The following is a 17916-nucleotide window of genomic DNA, read 5'->3' as shown; positions in this document are numbered from 1 at the left end:
TTTTATTAGGCATTTTGTTGCATTTATAGGAACATTTTGAGGCAGGTGTAGTTTTATCCTTAATTAACAGCTGATTAATATACTGATCTTCAAGGCGGTTGGGAAGTATTTAATGCCACAGAGTACTGGTGTGTATGGATGTCTGCATAGCCAAGGCACTCAAGCTTTCCCCTGGAAGGCACAGTGAATAATATTAGCTGAAATGCTACTGTAGTTCTACAAATTATACTAATAAATTATCAGCGGGTTCTATGTCACCTATATTTTATTTATTTAAGAAAAAATACTCATGGATTGAATGGCTGAATCAGTGATTCATTGAGGTTCATTCTCTGAGTGTACAAAGAATGTCTGAAAACACACTAAATGTTATTTAAAATAAAGGGCCTGATAGAGTCAATTGAATTACTGTTGTAGGGGAAAGAAGCACAAGATATTTAGGAGTCAATAGTGGAAAAACTTCTAAAAAGGATATAGCTCAGACACTGAGTTCATTTTGAAGATAATGAGAGAAGAGGAATTTGGGTTCCTAGCAGACCACAAGTGACACATATCATGGGACTGCAGAGATCAGATCAGTGTATAAATCTGCAAAAGTAGAGCGTCACGAAGGGGCCAGAGCCTTATTTATGATTTATGGCCTAGAAAACTGAGGGATCACGTTGTCCTCTTCAACTCACATATGGAGCCATGTGAAAAAGACCTAGCATGAGAGTGTTTGCCCTGGATAATCAAGATAGACTTTGTGGTCAGGTTTAAGTCACTTAATTGTCAAGTAAAGCCCAGAGACCAGTAGGATATGGTACAAGGGGAAATTAGAAAAAATGTGTGCGTGGGTTAAGGTATGTCCTTTTAGTAAACCCTGGTTTCTACCATCAAAGGAAACAAAGGCGAGTGCTGTCAGGTGAAATGGAGTGGAGTGATGAATTTTACATACCAGATGCTTGGAGAGCTGGGGAGTGGGGGAAGTACCAAGTCTGACAATGGAAGAGGAGCACCATTGTCAAAGAATTCCTCATATTTCCTGGCTGGTGCACAACATTGGCCAAGGGAGTATGTGACAAAGTATTGAATGAATCACCTATACTTCCTCAGTGAAGATAAGGAAGTCCATGGACAAGGGAGCTATGTGATATCAGCATGAGTGTGGCAAGTTACTTTTGAGATTGGAAGCATGTGGTATTTGGGGTGGGAAACAAGTGCATCATGAGAGTGCTAGGCTGTTCCCCTGGGTGGAGCTCTCTGATCCTGATAAAAGGAGTTTCCATCACAGTGCTGCTAGCTTCGTGATACTCAGTTAGGTCTTCTTTGGAGCCTCTGGTGAGTACAACTCTTAGAGGTCTTTTTGGCACTTGGCTGGCAGAGTTTCATCTGAGGGTAGAAGTGACTTTACTTTAGCCATTTAGTATTCTCTATGGGAAAAAGAAGATAATGTGTTTTAGGAGTATATTTTGTTAATTGGTCTTGAATGCCATCTTGAATGTGATGAGAGACTTGGAATCAGAGGCACAATCTTCCCCTGCGGGAGAGTAAGTGAGACGAGATGCTGTGCTGTAGCATATCCTACATTAGTTCCAAATGCATCATTCTCAGCATTCAATCCCACTGAATGCTAGATTTGGGCCTTTGCATTTCTCCTCAGAAATCAACAGCAAGTCAGTTGGACTAGCAAACAAGACCTCATGGGAGGTATAAGTAGAGACTTATTCTGAGATTGGCTACAATTTTAATATCCAAATTCTTCTTCTTCAGACTATATCTGTACTGAGAGTAGACCTGTGTAGGAAATTTTGTCTTTAGAAAGTGGTAGGATGAGAGATTAACCAGAAAAGACTGAAGGTCTGAGGGCAAGAGGTTCTAAAAATGAAGGGTAAAGAAGCTACAAAAAACCACAAGGACTATATTAGGGACCATAAAGGGTTCTTGGAAATGGGAGGGTTGTTGGCTCAGCTAATTGTTCTACTTACTAGTAGGACTCTCTGTTATGAACAATGTTGCCTGTTTGTATTTCAGATTCTGTGAGACCCAGGAAGGATGTCTCACCACCCGCATCCCCATCCCCATCCACATCCGCATCCACATCAGCATCACCATCAGTGCAAGGAGCCCTGCCATCCACCTCCAAAAGTGTGCCCACCCAAGTGCCATGAGCCTTGCCCACCTCATCCATGCCCACCTCCACTGGGCCAGAAGAAATGCCCTCCTGGGCCACCATGCCCACCTTGCGAGCAGAAGTGTCCACCCAAGTGGAAGTAATAAGCACCAGATTTCACCTGGACCAAGAAACAAGATCCAGGCTCTTCCATTGTCCTCTCTTCAGCCGTGGTGATGGACTGCATCTTCCTTAATCTCCCTCCTCAACTGACAGCTGACAGAGAAAAGGCTTGCTTCCTGAAGCTGACACCACATTGTTGGAAGAAAAGCAGCAGGATCATCGCTTGATCTCTCTGTGCCATGTGCCCGTCTGTAATCTGCATTGTGATCTCTACCCCATGAGCAATTAGTGTGTCTATTCTTTCGCTTCTCCAGTAAAGCACATTCATACTTGAACCCATAGTTCTCTCTTTTTTTGTGTGTGTATAATGTTTTTAATCTCTTATGTCGACTACAAGTATTCTGAGTGTTCCTTTCCATTTCCATTGGATTATCAGAGTTAGACTTTTTCATTTGTGAGTTCAGCTTTGCCTGAAATATGTCTTTTGGACTGGCTACATCAAAGAATTCTTTTATTGGTTTCAAGCCCATTTCTATCTCTTCCCACCTTGTAAGACCTTGAAAAGAATTGAATTCCTTCAGCCTCAGTTTCCTTATCTGTAAAAAACTAGGAAAGAATATATTCAAGTTAGTGTACTCATAGAAATTAATTTATTTGTAAATGTTTCCTAATTATTAACACATGTCAGGCAGTCTCTCATGTACTAGGGACATGATGATGGTGACCAAAGTCTTTGTCTAAATTCTTGAGTGGATTTTACAAGCACACACCTACACATAAGAAAATAATAGTGATGCATGGGTATATGTTAGAGATAGTTGTTTAGGAAAGCTCTTCCAAAATGGTTTTACGTACAAAACATTGAGTGAAGAGAACAGTGAGCTGTGAGTGTATCTGGGGTACATTGTACCTTGAGAGGAGATGCTGAGGCAGAGGAAAGGAGCCATAGACACAACAGCGATCAAGGAAACGCTGTCCCTAATGGGATCAGACACATTGGATCTCAAAGATGTAATAAAAGTTTTGAAAATTTGTTTACAGTTTGACAGCCATATTATACTGATGGCCAAAGGAATCAGATTTTATATTTATATGTGTGCATGTTAAGTCGCTTCAGTCATATCTGACACTTTGCAACCCTATGGACTGTAGCCCACCAGGCTTTTCTGTCCATGGGATATTCCAGGCAAGAATACAATCAGTAGTGGATTGCTGTGCCCTGCTCCAGGGGATCAACCTGCATCTCTTGTGTCTCCAGCACTAGCAGATGGGTTCTTTACCACTAGTGCCACCTGGGAAACCCTTTTTATCTATATACTTCTCAACTATCCCATACAATTTCTTTTAACTGAAAGTATATATGGTCTTAAAGACATTTTCAAAAAAGTCAGAGTATTAAAGAATAAATTTCAAGGGCTTCCCAGGTGGTGCTAGAGGTAAAGAACCCCCCTGACAATGCAGGAGACATAAGAGATGTGGGTTTGATCCCTGGGGTTGGGGAAATCCCTTGGAGGAGGGCATGGTAATCCACTCCAGTATTCTTGCCTGGAGAATTCCATGGACAGAGGAGCCTGGTGGGCTACAGTCCATAGAGTTGAAAAGAGTCGGATGCTAAGTCACTTCAGTCATATCTGACTCTTTGCAACCGTATGGACTGTAGCCCACCAGGCTTTTCTGTCCACGGGATTCTCCAGGCAAGAATACAACTGGAGTGGGTTGCCGTGCCCTGCTCCAGGGGATCATCCTGACCTAGGGATTGAACCTGCATGTCTTACGGCTCTAGCATTAGCAGATGGGTTCTTTACCACTAGTGCCACCTGGGAAGCCTTTTTTATCTATATAATTCTCAACTACCCCATATAATTTCTTTTAACTAAAAGACAATGTCTTAAAGACATTTTCCAAAAGATCAAAACTATTGAAGAATAAATTTAAAACTCCTTTGCCAAATGAAAATTTATTTTGTGGGCATGACTATATGAGAAGTAAATCTATTATTAGTAGTTTTCCCATCCTACAGTGAAATTGACTCCATTAATTTCTATCACCTTATAGGTAACAACAAAAATGTGTAGAGAATTTTACTCTTGTTGTGCCTCCAACACTAAAAAGAATTGATTCTCTTTTTAAGAGGGTTGACTTTGCACTCTTGGAAAAGGCTCTGGACTACTATTATTGTTGACAGATTCTCTCTCCATTTTTGTCTCGAAGTAAAACAAAAATATAAGCCCTTTGATTTTAGGAGAACAGGATTGACACACTCAGAAAGTTCATAAACTTTTGCTGTATAAACTGGATAATTATAAATTGATGACTCTCTTATAGTCAAGAAACTCAACGTCAAGAAAAATAACCTTATCAGTCCTTCAAAAGACGCAGGTTTCCTTATTAGATTATATTCCATATGTTCTCCACTAGAAATAACCACAATCCTCACTCCTAATAATCACTTTCTGTTTTTTTTTTGTGTGTGTGTTTTTTTGTCCACCAGTATAGAAATAGCTCTAAAAATTATAGTTAAGTTACTAGCTTTTTCACTTTGTATAAATGGGATTATACTGCATTCCATCTTTTTTTCTCTCTTCTTTCAACTGACGGTATATAGTTTGGTTCGCTCACTAGTTTGCTTTAGTATATTGTTGTATGGCTATATCACACTTCATTTCTCTCTTTGTTCTACTCATCTTGACCTTTAAGTTGTTTCCTGTTTGGAGCTGTTAGGAACACTAGGATGTCTTCTTCATGCCCGCTGTACATGCTCACACATTTCTCTAGGGTATATTCCCCAAAGTACATGCATCTTCTGCTTCGATAGATAATTAATGCTCAACTGCTTTCCAACATTGTTGCACTAATTCAAACCCTCTGACAGGAGTGTAATGTATTTCCTGCTTATTCTATCTCTTTAAATTAGTTGATCATTTCCATACTTTTGAAAGTTTTGCCCATCTGTCTGCAGATGGTGACTGCAGCCATGAAATTAAGAGACGCTTACTCCTTGGAAGAAGAATTATGACCAACCTAGATAACATATTGAAAAGCAGAGACATTATTTTGCCAACAAAGGTCTGTCTAGTCAAGGCTATGGTTTTTCCTGTGGTCATGTATGGATGTGAGAGTTGGACTGTGAAGAAAGCTGAGCACCGAAGAATTGATGCCTTTGAACTGTGGTGTTGGAGAAGACTTTTTTTTTTTTTCCTTGAGAGTCCCTTGGACTGCAAGGAGATCCAACCAGTCCATTCTAAAGATCAGCCCTGGGTGTTCTTTGGAAGGAATGATGCTAAAGCTGAAACTCCAGTACTTTGGCCACCTCATGCAAAGAGTTGACTCATTGGAAAAGACTCTGATGCTGGGAGGGATTGGGGACAGGAGGAGAAGGGGACGACAGAGGATGAGATGGCTGGATGGCATCACCGACTCAATGGACGTGAGTTTGAGTGAACTCCAGGAGATGGTGATGGACAGGGAGGCCCGGTGTGCTGCGATTCATGGGGTCGCAAAGAGTTGGACACGACTGAGTGACTGAAGTGAACACTAGTTGTAGTGATCTTTCCTTGCATTTTGAATAAAGTCTTTACTAAATATTAATAACTTTCAGAAGCTCTAAAATACTTTTATTGGCTGTTTGGAGGCATCCTTTTTTATGAAGGGACTGTTGCCCATTTTTCTATTGAGCTGTTTTTTAATGTTTGATTTTATGAGTTATTTATGTATTTTGGATACTGATTTTTAATAACTATTTTCCTAACCCACGGTAACTAATTTTGTCCTATGTTTTCTCCCAGAAATTGTACAGTCTTAGATTTTATGTTTTAGTGTGTGATATATCTGAGTTAATTTTCATATGATGTGAAGTGCAGGCCAAACTTTGTTTATTTCTGTATCAGCATCCACCATTTGTTGACAAGATTATTATTTTTTTTGTCCATTGAATTACTTTGACCCTTTTATTGAAAATCAGTTGGCTATATATGTTTTAGAGCCAATTTTTCAGCTTCTCATAGCAAAAGTTAGGCTTAAACTAAAGAAAGCAGGGAAAACTACTAGGCCAGTCAGGTACGACTCAAATCAAATCCCCTATGAATATTCAATGGAGGTGATAAATAGATTCAAGGGATTAGATATAGTAAACAGTGTGCCTAAAGAACTGTTGATGGAAGCCCATAGTATTGTACAGGAGGCAGAGAACAAAATCATCCCAGAGGTGGGGAAAAAAAAAAAGCAAGACGACAAAGTAGTTATCTGAGGAGGCTTTACAAATAGCTGAATAAAGAAGAGAAGCTAAAAACAAAAGGAAAAAGGGAAAGGCATTCCAACTAAATGCAGAGTTCCAAAGACTAGCAAAGAGAGACAAGAAGACCTTCTTCAATGAACAGTGCATAAAAAGAGAGGCAAACAGCAGAAAGGGAAAGACTCTCTCTTCCCCCTTCTTCAAGAAAATTGGAAATACAAGGGAATATTTCACCCAAATATGGGCACAATAAAAGACAAAAATGGTAGAGACCTAGTAGACACAGAAGAGATAGGAAGATTACACAGAAGAACTATACAAAAATGATCTTAATGAACAGGATAACTACAATGGTGTGGTCAGTCACCCAGAGCCAGATATTCTGGAGTGTGAAGTCAAGTGGGCCTTAGGAAGCACTGCTATCAATAAAGCTAGTGGGTGTCATGGAATTTCAGTAGAGTTATTCAAAACCCTAAAAGATGATGCTATCAAAGTGTTGTACTCAATATTTCAGGAAATCTGGAAGACCCTGCAGTGGCCACAGGACTGGAAAAGGTCAATCTTTATCCCAATTCCCAAGAAGGGTAGTACTAAAGAATGTTCAAAAACATCAGACAATTACACTCATTTCCCAAGCTAGAAAGGTAATGTTTAAAACTTTGCATGCTAGGCTTCAGTATTACATGAATCAAGAAATTTTAGACACCCAAGGTGGGTTTAGAAAAGACAGAGGAACCAGAGATCAAATTGTCAACATTCCCTGGATCATAAAAAAAGCAAGGGAATTCCAGAAAAACATTTGCCTCCGACTCAACTATCCTAAAGCCTTTGACTGTGTAGAATATAACCGTGGAAAGCTCTTAAAGAAATGGAAATACTAGACTGTCTTATCTAACTCCTGAGAAACCTGTATATGCGTCAAGAAGCAACAGTTAGAACCCTGTATGGAGCAACTGATTGGTTCAGGATTGAGAAAGGAGTATGACACCCTGTTTTTTAGCCTGTATGCGGAACACATCATGAGAAATGCTGGGGTGGATGAGTTACAAGCTGGAACCAAGATAGGTGCAAGAAACATCAACAACCTCAGATATGCAGATGATACCACTCTAATGGCAGAAAGCGAAGAAGAACTAAAGAGCCTCTTGATGAAAGTGAAGGAAGAGCGTGAAAGAGCTGGTTTAAAACTAAATATTAAATATGCTCTATATTTTTTTAGTTGGAATTTCATAAAGGTGTTTTTAAAATAATTTAAAATGCCCCAAATTAGAGTGTAAACAATTTTATTCAACAAATATGAAATACTCAGAAAACCTATAGACCTACTAGGCCACAAAGCAAGTGTCAATAAATTTCAAGGAATAAAATTATACAAAGCATATTCACTAATCAAAACACAGTTAGTTTAGAAGTAAAATTCAAGCGTTAAACACAAAGTCATTTACTTAAAAGTTTAAATAATTTTTTTATATGGAAAAGCACCTTAGAATCAAGTAATACTTAAAACATAGCATTATCAATTAGAGAAATACAGAGAAAGCTGTGTTTCTAGGCAAATTTGTAGAAATAGATGCTTTTTATTATATTTATTTAATATATTTCTTATAAAATAAAAAATTAGAAAAAGTTATAAATGTTCAGAGTACATCATGCAAAATGTTGGGCTGGATGAATCACAAGCTAGAATCTAGACTGCTGGGAGAAAGATAAAAACCTCAGATATGCAGATAATACCCCTCTAATTGCAGAAAGTGAAGAGGACTAAAGTGCCTCTTGATGAGGGTGAAAGAGTGAAAAAGCTGGATTGAAACTCAATATCAAAAAAAAACTAAGATCATGGCACTGGGTTCCATTACTTCATAGCAAATAGAAGGGGAAATAGTGGAAGCCATGGCAGATTTTGCTTCCTTGGGCTCAAAAATCACTGCAAATGGTGACTGCAGCCATGAAATTAAAATATGCTTGCTCCTTGAAAGGAAAGCTATGACAAACCTAGATAGCATATTAAAGAGCAGAGCCATCACTTTGCTGACAAAGTTCTATATAAAGCTATGATTTTTCTAGTAGTTATGCACATATGTAACAGTTGGAGCATAAAGAAGCCTAGCACCAAAGAATTGAAGCTTCTGAGTTATGGTGCTGGAGAAGACTCAAGAGAGTCCCTTTGATCACAAGATCAAACTAGTCAATCCTAAAGGAAATTAAACCTGAATATTCAGAAAACGAAGATCATGGCATCCTGTCCCACCACTTCATGGGAAATAGATGGGGAAACAGTGGAAACAGTGTCAGACTTTATTTTTCTGGGCTCCAAAATCACTACAGATGGTGACTGCAGCCATGAAATTAAAAGACGTTTACTCCTTGGAAGGAAAGTTATGACCAACCTAGATAGCATATTCAAAAGCGGAGACATTACTTTGCCAACAAAGATTCGTCTAGTCAAGGCTATGGTTTTTCCTGTGATCATGTATGGATGTGAGAGTTGGACTGTGAAGAAGGCTGAGTGCCGAAGAATTGATGCTTTTGAACTGTGGTGTTGGAGAAGACTCTTGTGAGCCCCTTGGACTGCAAGGAGATCCAACCAGTCCATTCTGAAGGAGATCAGCCCTGGGATTTCTTTGGAAGGAATGATGCTAAAGCTGAAACTCCAGTCCTTTGGCCACCTCATGCGAAGAGTTGAATCATTGGAAAAGAGTCTGATGCTGGGAGGGGTTGGGGGTAGGAGGAGAAGGGGACGACAGAGGATGAGATGGCTGGATGGCATCACTGACTAGATGGACGTGAGTCTGGGTGAACTCCGGGAGTTGGTGATAGACAGGGAGGCCTGGCATGCTGCGATTCATGGGGTCGCAAAGAGTCGGACACGACTGAGCAACTGATCTGAGTTGATTCACTGAAAAGACTGTTGCTGAAACTGAAGCTCCAAAACTTTTGGCAACTAATGTGTAGAGTCAGTTACATTGGAAGAGACCTTGGTGCTGGGAAAGATTGAAGGCAAAAGGAGAAGGGTAGCAGCGGAAGATGAAATGGCTAGATAGTATCACTGATTCAATGGACATGAATTTGAGCAAAGTCCCAGAGATAGGGGCTTCCCTTGTGGCTCAGCTGGTAAAGAATCCACCTGCCATGTGGGAGACCTGGGTTCTATCCCTGGGTTGGGAAGATCCCCTGGAGAAGGGAAAGGGTACCCACTCCAGTATTCTGGCCTGGAGAATTACATGGACATATAGTCCCCGGGGTCACAAAGCGTTGTCCAAGACTGAGCGACTTTCACTTTCACTTTTCACTTTCCAGAGACAGTGGAGAACAGAGGAGTCTGGTGTGCTACAGTCCATGGGGTTGCAAAAAGTTGGACATGACTCAGCAACTCAACGACAATATCTATCAAAGCATTTTTTTTTTGGAAAAGTACAACATAAAAGAGGGAGAAATGAGATAATTAAAATATGACCAGGAATTGATAATATGGAAAAGAAAGATACAGTTTTGAGAAAAATCAAGACAAAAACTAGATTTTTGAAAAAGCAATAAAAATGATGGAAATCTGGTAAGATAAAAAACAGAAAATAAATTGCATGTATCGTATATATGTGTGTGTGTAATATATATACCCGAGAAGGCGATGGCACCCCACTCCAGTACTCTTGCCTGGAAAATCCCATGGACGGAGGAGCCTGGTGAGCTGCAGTCCATGGGGTCACTAAGAGTCGGAGATGACTGAGCGACTTCACTTTCACTTTTCACTTCCATGCATTGGAGAAAGAAATGGCAACCCACTCCAGTGTTCTTGCCTGGAGAATCCCAGGGACGGGGGAGCCTGGTGGGCTGCCGTCTATGGGGTCGCACAGAGTCGGACACGACTGAAGCGACTTAGCAGCAGCAGCAATATATATACACACAGGCATGTGTGTGTGTGTGTGTGTGTGTGCTGAGAATACTGCCACGCCCTCCTCCAGGGGATCTTTCTGATCTAGGGATCCAACTTGCATCTATTATGTCTCCTGCTAGCAACACCTGGGAAGCCCCCTATATATATATATAGAGAGAGAGAGAGAGAGAGATAATTTTATTCTAGCCAACCTGAGAATTGTAACCAGGGAGACAGTCTTTCAGAATACTCTGAGGACTCATCTGCTTGTTAGAAACTGAAGACATAGTCATACGCACTTTTTTTTTAAATTTTATTTTATTTTTAAACTTTACATAATTGTATTAGTTTTGCCAAATACCGAAATGAATCTGCCACAGGTATACATATGTTCCCCATCCTGAACCCTCCTCCCTCCTCCCTCCCCATACCATCCCTCTGGGTCCTCCCAGTGCACCAGCCCCAAGCGTCCAATATCGTGCATCGAACCTGGACTGGCAACTCGTTTCATACATGATATTATACATGTTTCAATGCCATTCTCCCAAATCATCCCACCTTCTCCCTCTCCAACAGAGTCCATAAGACTGTTCTATACATCAGTGTCTCTTTTGCTGTCTCGTACACAGGGTTATTGTTACCATCTTTCTAAATTCCATATATATGCGTTAGTATACTGTATTGGTGTTTTTCTTTCTGGCTTACTTCACTCTGTATAATAGGCTCCAGTTTCATCCACCTCATTAGAACTGATTCAAATGTATTCTTTTTAATGGTTGAGTAATACTCCATTGTGTATAGGTACCATAGTTTTCTTATCCATTCATCTGCTGATGGACATCTAGGTTGCTTCCATGTCCTGGCTATTATAAACAGTGCTGCGATGAACATTGGGGTACACGTGTCTCTTTCCCTTCTGGTTTCCTCAGTCTGTATGCCCAGCAGTGGGATTGCTGGATCATAAGGCAGTTCTATTTCCAGTTTTTTAAGGAATCTCCACACTGTTCTCCATAGTGGCTGTATTAGTTTGCATTCCCACCAACAGTGTAAGAGAGTTCCCTTTTCTCCCTCTCCAGCATTTATTGCTTGTAGACTTTTGGATCACAGCCATTCTGACTGGTGTGAAATGGTACCTCATAGTGGTTTTGATTTGCATTTCTCTGATAATGAGTGATGTTGAGCATCTTTTCGTGTGTTTGTTAGCCATCTGTATGTCTTCTTTGGAGAAATGTCTATTTAGTTCTTTGGCCCATTTTTTGATTGGGTCATTTATTTTTCTGGAGTTGAACTGTAGGAGTTGCTTGTATATTTTTGAGATTAGTTGTTTTGAGGAAAAGATTGTACATCAAAATAACACACTGAAATTTTATGTAAAGTTCACTAATATACGTAGCCCAGATCTGCAAGAGGAAGACGTGCAATAGGTCATGATGACCACATGCAGAATTAGGAAAGAAAAATTTATCTTCTCAGGAGTTACAATGCTGGCATTAGAATAAGGAAAAACAACATTGATCTTTATGGTCAAGCAGGCTTTCCCACCTTTGAGGAGATCTGGTTAATATATAATACAGATGTATACTGCACATTAGGGAGGGCTCAGTAGGGGCAGGAAGTATGTTATGCTTAACTTTGCTTGTCTTGCCTTCAAACATAAATTTTGTTTCATCAGATAACATTCTTTATAACACAGTTAAATTTTCTGCAAAGAACTGGCTAGTAAATACTGTATGTTTTGAGTGCAATGTAATCTCTGTTGCAAGTATTTAATTCTGTTACGAAGAAAACAACCATAGAGAATAGATAAATGAGTGGAGGCAGCTGTATCTCACTGGAACTTTGTTTACAAATTTGAAAAACAGGTGGCAGGCCGGATTCAGCACAAGCTGTATAGTATCTTCTTTATATTACTAATACCTGTTTTAATTTCATTCCTACTATTGGCAATGTGTGCTTTCTCCATTTTTACTTACTAGCTTACATAGAAGTCTATCAATTACGTTGGCATTTTCAAAAAACCGATTTGTGTCTTTGTTAATTTTCTGTGTTCTTCTTCCTTGAGATTTAACTTTCTGTTCTTTTACCAGCTTTAGAAAGTGCTAGGTTATTGCTTAGTTTGTCCAAGCTTAGGTTATTGATTTTGATGTCTGTCTAAAGTATGCACTTACTGCTATACATTTCCTCTAATCAGTTCTTAGCCATATTTAATAAATTTTGATAATTTTAATTTTACTATGATTCAACTAAAATTAAAACAAGCAATTCCATTGTTATTCCCTCTTTGACTCAAGGGTTATTTAGAAGTGTAATGCACTTTCAAGCACTTGAGGATTGTCTTGTTACATTTTATTTTTTAATTTCTAGCTTTATTTTACATGATTTGTAATATTCTTAATGATTGAAACTTTAACAATTTTGAAAGTTGGTTTATGTCAGTTGTGGTCATTAAAAAATGAAACATGCATTTTAGAAGAATGTGCATTCTTCAGATATTGTATGTGATGTTTTTGACCTGTCAATTAGGTTAAGTGTACTAATTATGTTTTTCAAATCTTTTCTGTACTTACTGATTTGTGCCTATTTATCATATCAATTATTGCAAAAGGTGTGTGAAACTCTCTCACTGTGATTATGGATTTATCTATTTCTTCATTTATTTCTGTCAGTTATTATTTACATATTTAGGGTCATGAAAATTTAGAATTGCTATACTTCCTGATTGATTGACCTTTTCTTATTTTTGAAATGCCCTTTTTCAAATGCCGGAGGTGAATAATTTTATGTCTAGATAATGGCAGGCCTGTCTGTCAGGGCTGTTAGTATGGGAATTGGGTAAACCTGCTAAGGAGTGGAGGTGAATCTGGGATTCTTCCGTTGCTATGGTTATGTCTGGGCAACTCAGATTTCAAATTCTTCTAGTATTAGCTCATGCTTAGGGTGGAGGCTGGGGTGATGGAGGATTTTTCTCAGTTTTCCTACTCCACCCTCAGCTCCAAGTTTTCCTGGTACACTTATACTACAGAATTGGTCTCTTTCTACACTCTTTCCTGCCCTCCACTGGTAGACTTGCTTTGTTGTCGTTCAGTCCCTAAGTCGTGTCCAACTCTTTGAGACCCCATGGACCTCAGCACACCAGGCTCCTCTGTCCTCCACTATCTCCCAGAGTTTGCTCAAACTTATGTCCACTGAGTTGGTGATGCCATCCAACCATCTCATCTGCTGCTGCCCTCTTCTCCTCCTGCCCTCAGCCTTTCATTACTTGATGCTTATGAGCCTGGTAAGGGGACTAGGGCATTATCTATCACCCTGGTCCATCCTCAGTCTTAGGCAGGACCCCACTGCTTGTGTCTTGAATATGGGGCTTTCTCAGTGGTCTTGTGTCTGCTTCCTCTAGCAACCAAACTCTTCTTTGTATTGTTGGAAGATTTATATGAGAGAAAGTTTCTGCCATCTCCTAATATAAAAACCTCTAATGGTATTTGTACATGAATTTGGGACCAAGACGTTCCCTTCTATCCCCCCTAGGAATATAAAAAGTTTCTTTGCTTCTACTTTTCCCCTAGTCAGTCACGATGTATCTTTATCTGTGCTGTGGGGGCAACAGAGTTTGAAACCTCCCCCTCCAAACAGGCAGGAAACGTCTTAGTGGGGCTTTGTGCCTTTCTTACAATAATGGTTGCTCCCTCCTCTATGTCAGCACCACTGAAGGTATTTGCCTTCTCCTTCTTGGAGAAGGAAATGGCAACCCACTCCGGTGTTCTTGCCTGGAGAATCCCAGGGATGGGGAAGCCTGTTGGGCTGCCATCTATGGGGTCGCACAGAGTCGGACACGACTGAAGCGACCTAGCAGCAGCAGCAGAATTTCTCATGAGCACCAAATGGGGAATCAAGCAGAATCTTCAAGTGGTGCAAAGTCCCCTGTTTCTGTGATACCCGGGCATGCTAGCTCACACTCAGGTTTTGGCAATTTGTTACACACTTTGTCTGTGTTCACCTTGTTTGATTTACAGCACTTAATCTCTGTTTCTCCAGTGTCTGACATAGGTAGTCAGTGCTCACCTTCTGCCGCCTTGTGAGTCTCAAGATCTTTGATTATTTTGAAATGTCTGCCCTGGTGACTTTGAGAAAGTTTGGCTCTGTAGTTTATGTGATGTTCGCCTTTTGTTGAGGTGAACGTGAAGCTCTCGCCAACTTTTTTCATCCTCACTGGAACTGGAACTCTTCTCCCATCGCTTTAACATCCCTTTATGTCCCCGCTCTTGCCTCCTTTTATTGTTTTACTTCTCTTTTTTATGCTTTGTTTTTAGCCACGAAGTATGTGGGATCTTAACTCCCTGACCAGGGATCGAACCCACACACCCTGCATTGGGAGGTGAAATCTTAACCACTGGACCACCATGGAAGTCCCTTGCCTCCTTTTAGATTGAGTAAATGCTCTGGATTATACCTCCCTCCCCCTACACTTTTCAGGTTTTTTTAAAAAAATTTCTTTTAGAGGGTGCTCCAGAGATTATCGGATTTGATCCCTGGGTTGGGAAGATTCCCCTGGAATCTAGTATTCTTGCCTGGAGAATCCCATGGACAGAGAAGCCTGGTGGGCAATGGTCAAAAGGATTGCAAAGAGGTGGAAACAACTGAAGCAATTTAACACACACACACACCAGAGATTATAACATACGTCTTTGATTTATAATCTAATATATATGAGTGTTTACACTCTTTCTCAGAAAAATCTAGGGAACTTAGAATGTTTTAAATTTGCTAGCTTACTTCCAGGCTCATGTGTTATTGTTGTCATGCAATTTAATTATACATACACTTTGAACCTTGGACATCATTATTATTAACACATTGTATTTATTTACATTAAGAGACATCTAGATTTCCTTTGCTCTGTATTTTTTCCACTCCAAGTGTTGAGTTTCACGTCACTCTTGTGTTTTAGGTCAAACTTGAACTGAGGCTGAAGTGATGAAGTAGTTCATTTTTGGCTTTTGCCTACTCACTGAGCTAGTCATCCATGAATCAAATCTGGGCTTTTTCTCCCTGTCAGCTGGTTTCAGGGACTCTATATTAGTCAAGGAGGAGGTGTTGGTGGCCAGCTGACCTAACAGGTTAACACTGACTGAGTGGCTGGAGGAGCTGTCATGCCCTCTTCACTTAATGGCAGCTGCAGTGATTGTAGCCATGAAATTAAAAGATTCTTACTCCTTGGAAGGAAAGGTATGACAAACCTAGACAGTGTATTAAAAAACAGAAATATCACTTTGCAGTCAAAGTTCCACATAGTCAAAGCTACGGTTTTTCCAGAAGTTATGTATGGGTGTGAGGTGGACAATAAAAAGTCTGAGGGCCAAAGAATTGGTGCTGGAGAAGACTCTTGAGAGTCCCTTGGACAGAAAGAAGATCAAACCAGTAAGTCCTAAAGGAAATCAACCCTGAATATTGATTTGGAAGGACTGATGCTGAGGCTGAAGCTCCAACACTTTGGCCAACTAATGCAAAGAACCAACTCATTGGAAAAGACCCTGATGCTGGGAAAAATTAAGGGCAGGAGGAGAAGGGGATGACAGAGGCTAAGTTGGTTGGACGGCATCATCAACTAAATGGACATAAGGTTGAGGGAACTCTTGGAGATAGTGAAGGACAGGGAAGCCTGGCACCCTGCAGTCCACAGGGTTGCAAAGAGTTGAACATGACTCAGTGACTGAACAACAACAACTTGTGGCTGGCTCAGTGCCTGAGGAAAAGTTTGTAGATCCAAGGGACCAAACTTGCAATAGAATTTTCTTTGAGAGGTCTAGGGACACTAAAGCTGAAGAAACACCAGTGTCTTCACCATCATGGACAGCAGCCGCCTTTTGGCAGGTGTGCCCTTAGAGACTCATGTTCTTGTCATTGTGACCCAGATTTAAGCAAATCATTCACAAATTCTGGATGGTAGAAGTCAGGCATTATTTTAAGGAATTATGTTTTGGGTGTGTTTCTTGGATACAAGGAATCACTTTCTGTTAGGGAAAGTCCCTTGGCGTATCCAAGAGCATGTCCCAGTAATCCCAAGATTATTGACAGTGGCAATGACTCAGTTTGCAGATACCTGTTCTTAAGCTATTGAGGGTGGAGGCTTTACGCCTGGTAGTTATGACCGATACTCACCTCACACAAAACTCCCTGTTTCCTATGAGGTCAGATACCTGCTTCCCTGAGTGGGAGCTTAGATGGTTCAGTGTTTCTGCCCTGTCCTGAGATCATCCGGAGAGCAATGTCCTGCCCATACTTTTACATTTGGAAAACCACATCATAGGAAAGATTTTTGATGATCTCACTAGATAAAGTAAATTCAAATAAGGTCACTTCTGAGATTGAGGAGAGAAAAAAAAAAGAGAATAATAGAATCAATTCACTAAACCTTTCTTCATGGTCTACTATTTGCTAGACTCTATTTTGGATCATGTGGACATACTTATAAGAGGTCTCAGTTCTGTCCTTCTGAATCTTATACTTGAAAGTGGTGTAAGAGGGTCTGTGTATATCATTGGTGGAGTGTATAAAGATAAGACCAATATTAAACAAGTAGATAATATCAAACATGAAATTCCTTGCTTTGAAAGACTTAGAGCCTAGGTTTGGAAAGAGAAAACATGTATACCAGTCCTACAGACCTTAAGCCTCTTGTATTTTTCTGTATTCACTCCTCCTTTAATTATACAGTCAGTCGAGTATGTGTTTGTGTGCAAACTTAAAACACTATCTTACACTTTTCTTAGGTTTGTGCATGTTGAACCTTGTTTTATCCCTGGAGTTTAGGATGTATAGGGCATGGAGTATGCAGAAGTTGTCCTGAGATTCAGAGATAGAAGTGACCCTCTTTCTGTACCTTCATAAATGAGCAAAGGGTCCTTAAGCATTCAGGTAAAAAATGAGCAGCCTCGATGAAGGGCATGTAGAAGAAAAGCAACAGTGGTGAGTTCTGAGTAGGTTAAGGAAAAAGGAAACTACCAGGGATTTTTTGTGGCAAGTAAATCTCTGCCTAGGCAGAAATAAGGTTATTCTGGGAGGACCGGAAGATATTTTAGGAAGGTATTTTCCAAATTTCAATAAATTCCATGCTGCTTTTCTTATTTCTGCATATTGCCAATATTATTATATACATATTTTACTGAAATTCCCTTCAAATCAACAGACCTTAAAAACTTATACCAATTTGAGGCAGTACTATATATTACATAAATCTGAAATTCAACTTATGAACTTTTCAATACAGATGAAGCTTGATAATACTTAAGGTATAAAACATTGTTTGTCATGTGGGATTGTCTTCTGTAACAAGTTACACCATGGCAAACATTGGAAAATGCTGCAACAGGAATTCCTGTTCACAAATGGGTGGCTATAATATGAACAAAATAAAATTAAAATGAAGCATTACCTTCATAGGAGACCCTTCCCTTTCTAAAAAACTTTCATTCAGTTCTTTGATCGTTTCTCATGAGGGTAGAAATGAAAGGCAGGGAAAAGCACATTTCAAGTGGGCACCAGAAGAGGGGTGGGTAGGGCCTTGTTCTTCCCTGATTAAATTTCAGGCTGAAGATATATGAG

At 39.9% G+C, this 17916-nt stretch overlaps 1 long non-coding RNA gene across 1 annotated transcript; it reads left to right on the top strand.

The window, feature by feature from the left end:
- The first annotated feature begins 1280 nt into the window (after positions 1-1280).
- LOC147376519 (uncharacterized) lies at positions 1281-2550 on the top strand. Its single transcript, XR_015161680.1, has 2 exons — positions 1281-1320; positions 2014-2550. It is a non-coding gene; the product is annotated as an uncharacterized LOC147376519 (long non-coding RNA).
- The last annotated feature ends 15366 nt before the right edge of the window (positions 2551-17916 follow it).

Source organism: Bos grunniens, chromosome 3, assembly GCF_055505025.1.
Source record: "Bos grunniens cultivar Pamir isolate PY7600 chromosome 3, Bosgru_T2T1.0, whole genome shotgun sequence".
In the NCBI taxonomy this organism is placed as follows: Eukaryota; Metazoa; Chordata; class Mammalia; order Artiodactyla; family Bovidae; genus Bos; species Bos grunniens.
Note: the sequence above shows the minus strand (reverse complement) of the source record. Positions and strands in the feature narration are given on the sequence as shown.